Source organism: Triticum aestivum, chromosome 2B (genome assembly GCF_018294505.1).
Source record: "Triticum aestivum cultivar Chinese Spring chromosome 2B, IWGSC CS RefSeq v2.1, whole genome shotgun sequence".
Classification (NCBI taxonomy): Eukaryota; Viridiplantae; Streptophyta; class Magnoliopsida; order Poales; family Poaceae; genus Triticum; species Triticum aestivum.
Window position 1 is genome coordinate 27,321,449 of NC_057798.1, and position 7,246 is coordinate 27,328,694.

The window sequence follows — 7,246 nt, forward strand, 5'->3', positions numbered from 1 at the left end:
TAACCATGCAATTGACCAATTCCTGCTGACTCTCTAAATAGATATAAGTGAAGCATGAGAGTTTAATTTTGTCTACAAAAGACCATGCTCTAATAAGTATAAGTGAAGAAAAAAAACATTCTACAAATAATGGGTTTCCATGTGAAGAGAAACAGGTAATCCAAACTTCAAATGATATAAGTGAAGCACATGAAGCATTTTGTAAAGCCATACTCAAAAGATATAAGTGAAGTGCAATGAGCATTCTATAAATCAACCATGGACTATCTCATACCAGCATGGGGCAAAAAAGAAAAGTGAAAAACAAACACAAAAGATGCTCCAAGAATTTATGCTTATCATGCGAACGAAACATACCGATAATTGTTGAAGAAAGATAGGATGCCTTCTGAGGCACCCCCAAACTTAGGAGCTTGGGTCTCCTTTAATATTTACTTGGGGTACCTTGGGCATCCCCAAGCTTAAACTCTTGCCTCTCCTCCTTCTCCTCATATCGAGACCTCCTCGATGCTTGAACACTTCATCCACACAAAACATAACCGAACTTTCATTAGCGGGGTTAGTGCATATAACAATCAAATCCCATCATGTACTGCTGTAAAATTATTGTATATAATTATAATCGAACATTACCCACTGTATGTTATCACAATTCTATGGCCCCAAACGATAGGAGGCTCAACAAGTTTTCAAACATACACAAATAAAGAGACTATAATAGCAATATGTGAAAACAGGACAGTCTATGAAAATTTGAATTAAGGTCATACTTCTGTAACCTAAAAAACTGTGAAAAATTAGTACGTGATAAAAAATTTGTATAGCAATACAGTGTAAAAAATCAAAAAATTGACCTTCCAGTAAAAAATGAAAATTTACGCACTACAACCAAAGTTTCTGTTTATGCACCACACATACCAACAAGCAATCAAAACACCCTAAAGGTAAATCGTGGCACATTATTTTTATCATATAATGGATTTGTACAGGGTTAATTATTTTTGTGAGAAACTTCCATAAAAAATTCTACATTGTTTCCATGAGCATGAACACAAGTGTTCAAGGTCGACCCTCACTTCTCCAATGCATAACCTTCCAATCGCTTCTCGTTTTGAAAAAGTTTTTAAGTTCCCCTCTATATATATTTTTAAACTTTATAAAAGCACTCAACAGAAATAAAATGACTCTCTAAAACTTGCGGGTTGTCTCCCTGCTAGCGCTTTCTTTAAAGCCATTGAGCTAGGCATAAAGTGCTCAAGTAATGGATCCACCCGGATCCCAAGGTATATCAAAGCCAATTTTAATTAAAGTAGTGAGCACAAAGCAACATATATCATGCAATGACGAAGTCTAACTCTCTTCCTATGCATCAGCATGTCATAAAAGAACAATTCATGCACATCAAGTATAGGCCAATACATAGCATAAGTAGTTTCTTGCAATTTTATCGTGTTGGAAACATAGAGAGGTGGGGATATAGTTTCTCTCTCATAATAATTGCAAGTAGGAGCAGCAAGCACACACATATTATATTCATAAAAATCATCATGTACAGTAGCAAAATGAACCCATCAGCATAATCCTTAATAAGAGCAAACTTCTCTGATATAGTGCAATTGGGAGGATTCAAAAAGATAATAGGACTATCATGTGTGGGTGCAATAGCAACAAATTCATTATTAACATAAGGAACTATAGCAAGTTCATCTCCATAAGCATAAATCAAATTGGCATCTTGGCCACAAGCATAGAAAGCATCAATTTCATCAAAAAGGGATATTTCAAAAGAATGAACGGGATCATAGCAATCATCATAGCATTCATCCTTCAGTAAGCACAAAGGGGAATTAAACAATGTATGAGTTGAAGAGTTACTCTCGTTAGAAGGTGGACATGGGTAGCTAATCCGCTCTTCCTTCCTTTCATTCTTCGCTCTCCTCCTCATATTTTTCATCTAATGAGCTCACAGTGTCAAGAGTTTCCCTTTTTGAGTCAAGCGATAATCCCTAAAGTATTCACGTTGATCCAACGTGTCTCCCATTATCAAGTTGAATGGGATTTTCTCAGGATTACCAAAGTAGTGTTCAATATTTTTTTCACATAACGAGCATCGAGGGTCTTAGGAGGTTCTGATATGTCTCCGTCGTATCTACTTTTCCTAATGCTTTTGCTCTTGTTTTGGACTCTAATTTGCATGATTTGAATGAAACTAACCCGGACTGACGTTGTTTTCAGCAGAACTACCATGGTGTTGTTTTTGTGCAGAAATAAAAGCTCTCGGAATGGAATGAAACTTTTTGGAGAAATATTTTACAATAAAAGAAAAATACTGGATCCAAGAACCACCGGAGGGGGGGCTGGTTGAGCACAACCCACAAGGGCGCGCCACCCCCTCTAGGTGCGCCCATGTGGGTTGTGCCCACCTGGTGGCCCCGCAGACCCTAATTCCAACTCCTTAAATACCTATTTTCGGAGAGAAAAATTAGGGAGTAAGAATTATCGCTGTTCACAATACGGAGCCACTGCTGCCTCCTGTTCTTCATCGGGAGGCCAAATTCAGAGTCTGTTCAGGGCTCCCGAGAGGGGAATATTCGATCTTCATCATCACCAACCCTCCTTCATCGCCAATTCCATTATGCTCCCCACAGGGAGTGAGTAATTACTTCGTAGGCTCGCTGGTCGGTGAGGAGTTGGATGAGATTCACCATGTAATCGAGTAAGTTTTGTTAGGGCTTGATCCCTAGTATCATAGCATTCATCCTTCGGTAAGCACAAAGGGGAATTAAACAATGTATGAGTTGAAGAGTTACTCTCGTTAGAAGGTGGACATGGGTAGCTAATCCGCTCTTCCTTCCTTTCATTCTTCACTCTCCTCCTCATATTTTTCATCTAATGAGCTCACAGTGTCATAAATTTCTTCTTCCATAGATTCCTGCAAAATATTAGTCTGTTCTTGGACAACAGAGACTTTATCAATAAATACATTAATATTGGTATTATATTTATAATTCTCATAGCAATATTGCAGCATAGTAAAAAAAATTCAGGTCTATAACAACATCATCATAATTTTCACACTTTTCAAACAAAGATTCAATTTCGTAAGCACCCTTAAAAGCAACAAATTCTTCTATTCTCTCCACATCATAGTAATCATATCTACCATTAGCATAAGAAGCCAAGGTTTCATTATCATTAAATTTACATGAAAAGGGAAGGTGTGGATCCTTCATCCTAGAGCAACAAGTATAATCATATCTCAAGCATAACTGTCGAGCATACCAATGCAACATATGAATTTGATCCCATAAGAGTTTCCCTTTTTGAGTCAAGCGATAATCCCTAAAGTATTCACGTTGATCCAACGTGTCTCCCATTATCAAGTTGAATGGGATTTTCTCAGGATTACCAAAGTAGTGTTCAATATTTTTTTCACATAACAAGCATCGAGGGTCTTAGGAGGTTCTGATATGTCTCCGTCGTATCTACTTTTCCTAACGCTTTTGCTCTTGTTTTGGACTCTAATTTGCATGATTTGAATGAAACTAACCCGGACTGACGTTGTTTTCAGCAGAACTACCATGGTGTTGTTTTTGTGCAGAAATAAAAGCTCTCGGAATGGAATGAAACTTTTTGGAGAAATATTTTACAATAAAAGAAAAATACTGGATCCAAGAACCACCGGAGGGGGGGCTGGTTGAGCACAACCCACAAGGGCGCGCCACCCCCTCTAGGCGCGCCCATGTGGGTTGTGCCCACCTGGTGGCCCCGCAGACCCTAATTCCAACTCCTTAAATACCTATTTTCAGAGAGAAAAATTAGGGAGTAAGAATTATCGCTGTTCACAATACGGAGCCACCGCTGCCTCCTGTTCTTCATTGGGAGGCCAGATTCAGAGTCTGTTCAGGGCTCCCGAGAGGGGAATATTCGATCTTCATCATCACCAACCCTCCTTCATCGCCAATTCCATTATGCTCCCCACAGGGAGTGAGTAATTACTTCGTAGGCTCGCTGGTCGGTGAGGAGTTGGATGAGATTCACCATGTAATCGAGTAAGTTTTGTTAGGGCTTGATCCCTAGTATCCACTATGTTCTGAGATTGATGTTGCTATGACCTTGCCATGCTTAATGCTTGTCACTAGGGCCCGAGTGCCATGATTTTAGATCTAAACCGTTTATGTTTTCACCATTATATCTATGTTCTAGATCCGATCTTGCAAGTTATATGCACCTGCTATGTGTTACGATCCGTAAACCCCGGGGTGAAAATAATTGGGATACTTTCCGGTGATGACCGTAGTTTGAGGAGTTCATGTATTCACTATGTGTTAATGCTTTGTTCTGGTTCTCTATTAAAAGGAGGCCTTAATATCCCTTAATTTCGTTATAGACCCCGCTGCCACGGGAGGGTAGGACAAAAGATGTCATAAAAGTTCTTTTTCATAAGCACGTATGACTATTTATGGAATACATGCCAACATTTTATTTATGAACTGGAGCTAGTTCTGTATCACCCTAGGTTATGACTTATGATGAATATCATCCAACAAATTCACCGACCCAATTCCTATGAGTTTTGCACATATTACTCTTGGTAAGTCACTGTTGCTATTGCTACTTTTACACTTGCTTTAAAATTATTGCCATCACTGTTACCGTTACTATTACTGTTACCATTGCCATCAAAACTATCATATTACTATGCTACTGATCACTATGTTGCAGATATTTAATCTCTAGCGGTTGAATTGACAACTCAACTGCTAATACTTGCAAATATTCTTTGTCTTCCCTTGTGTCGAATCTATAAATTTGGGTTGAATACTCTACCCTCGAAAACTGTTGCGATCCCCTATACTTGTGGGTTATCGAGACCCTTTTCTAGCGCTGTCGCCGAGGAGCATAGCTATATTTGTTGAGTCACTTGGGATTATTATATATTTATCATTATGAAGAATCTGAAGGATACTAAAACCAAGATTTTTCCATGTAAGACGAGGGGAGGTAAGGAACTGCCATCTAGCTCTGCACTTGATTGGCCTTCTATTTTGAGTAAACTTGCAACATCCCCACATGCTATCAATCGTGATATGTCGCAAGTTATTGATGATGCTACTTATACTATGAATGCTACTCATGATGATGCTAGTACCTTGCTTGATGATGATGTGCCATTAGGAGAACTAGTCGTCAATAGGTGCATTGACACGGGCTAGTGATCTACACATTTGTAAAATTATTATATCGATATTGTATCTACAAAAACCTTTAAATATAATTTTCCAATAAAAGCTTATATATTCCCATATCAAGGTTTGATCCCAGGAAAGGATTAGTACAATGTAACTGTATGTATGCACACTTTCATCTAGACATTGTAATAGTGCATTATATAAGAAAGCTTATAGTATATTTCTGTAGCCCAAAAGTTACAAAGTTTGGCTCGCACACATTCCAAGATAATTAATTAAAGGAGGATTCAAAATCAAATAAAAAGGACAACAACCAATAGAACATACCACTTAATTTTGAATGATATTTTTGTTGTGATAACCAAATATATGTTTTACAACTTGGATTTTCTAGTTGGACAACAAATTTGTATTAAACTACAAAAGTCAAATCAAATTGTACTGCAAAGATAGACGCAAATATTTACAATCAATGACTTTTCTACACAAAGTAAACTACAAACGAATAAAATATTCAAAATCCATGTTGTGTTAATTATCGCTACTGTGTAGCCTCTGTATGGAACTTAAGCTAATATTCAATCGAACCTTATGACAATTGTTTCAACTTTAAGATCTAACTCAATATTCCTTCAAATGAATAGTTGTATTTGCATAAGGATAAAAATACATTGTTTTTGTAACAAATAATTGTTAGCTCTTATGAAGCAAATGCATACTAAGATTTCATTCCTAGTTGACTTCATCCTAACAAAGGTACGGAGGATGTCCTTGAGTAGACAAATAATCGGTGTGGAAAAACATACATGGTATTTAAGCTACCTAATGTTAGTCCCAACCTTTTTTGCAAAAATAAATTAGCTTCAACTTGATGAATTTTATTTTTTACGAGATATATAGTTCCTTTACACGTACAAATAAAACAAACACTTGCCGATTGGAGTTCTCTATTTTACTCAGACAACAATATATTAGTTTAGCCTTGCATCTAGTACTATTTTTATGCTCCATTACAGACTATTAATTACGTAAATTAATAAATCTCTAGTCAAGAAAAAATAACCGTGGGAAATTGATGCATGTAGCATTACTACATGCTTTTGCATACACACCACTGGATATGAGTACCACTACTTCTCAATTGGATCAACCAAATAGCCACTTGTTTAATATGGTTGTTGCTACTCAACTAATTGTTGTAGTCTACAAATGATTACACATTTTTGTGAGCCAAAGTCAGAGATGAATAATTTGAACATATACTAATTTTCCCCAAAATAAATTAATAATACAATTTGTTATACGAAGCAATGAAAGGAGACGTATGTTCAGAACTATACAGTGAAGGCTTCAGCTTCGGCGAGTTAGACAAACCCTATAAGATGCAGCCATGTGAACCATCGGCATAACTGCCACCACACACAGCTCAATCAATAAATCAACCATTGTTGTGTGTGTGAATTCCTTGTTCAAAATGCTCCAATGGCTAAACGACCTAGCATGCTGCAGTGATCTTGAGTATCAACATGGCCAGTCATAAATACCAACTATAGAACAACTTTGATCATCATCAAGGCCATTAGCAAATGATGCATGCTGGACTCCATAGACTTCTACTGGAGCACTTCAGTGCCGTTTAGATCAGGCATCATGGATGAAAGCAGCTTGGAGTTAGCAGCAAGATTAAAATCGTTGTAAAAAGGAGCCAGTGTTATACATGACAAAAGGAGGCTGTAGTAGCATATCCGTGGAAGGTGAGAAGACAGAACCAACATCATGGAAGGTACTTTGACGACCGCACAGTACCATCCTTCTATTATAGACCCTCCCATCTACAACCTCAGAAATGATGCAGATGTCCCTTCTGATTCAAGTTTGAAAATACCGTGATGAACCTTCTTCTCTAATACATGCCACATGGTCTGCGCAACAGAATTAATTAGCCAAGGTTGTTCTGTACATGTGTGTTTAAATCATTATAGTCAACTTTGTGCAGTCATCGATCAAGGAATAGTAAGTGCATGTTGTTGTTGTACAAAAGCACATGCTAGTAC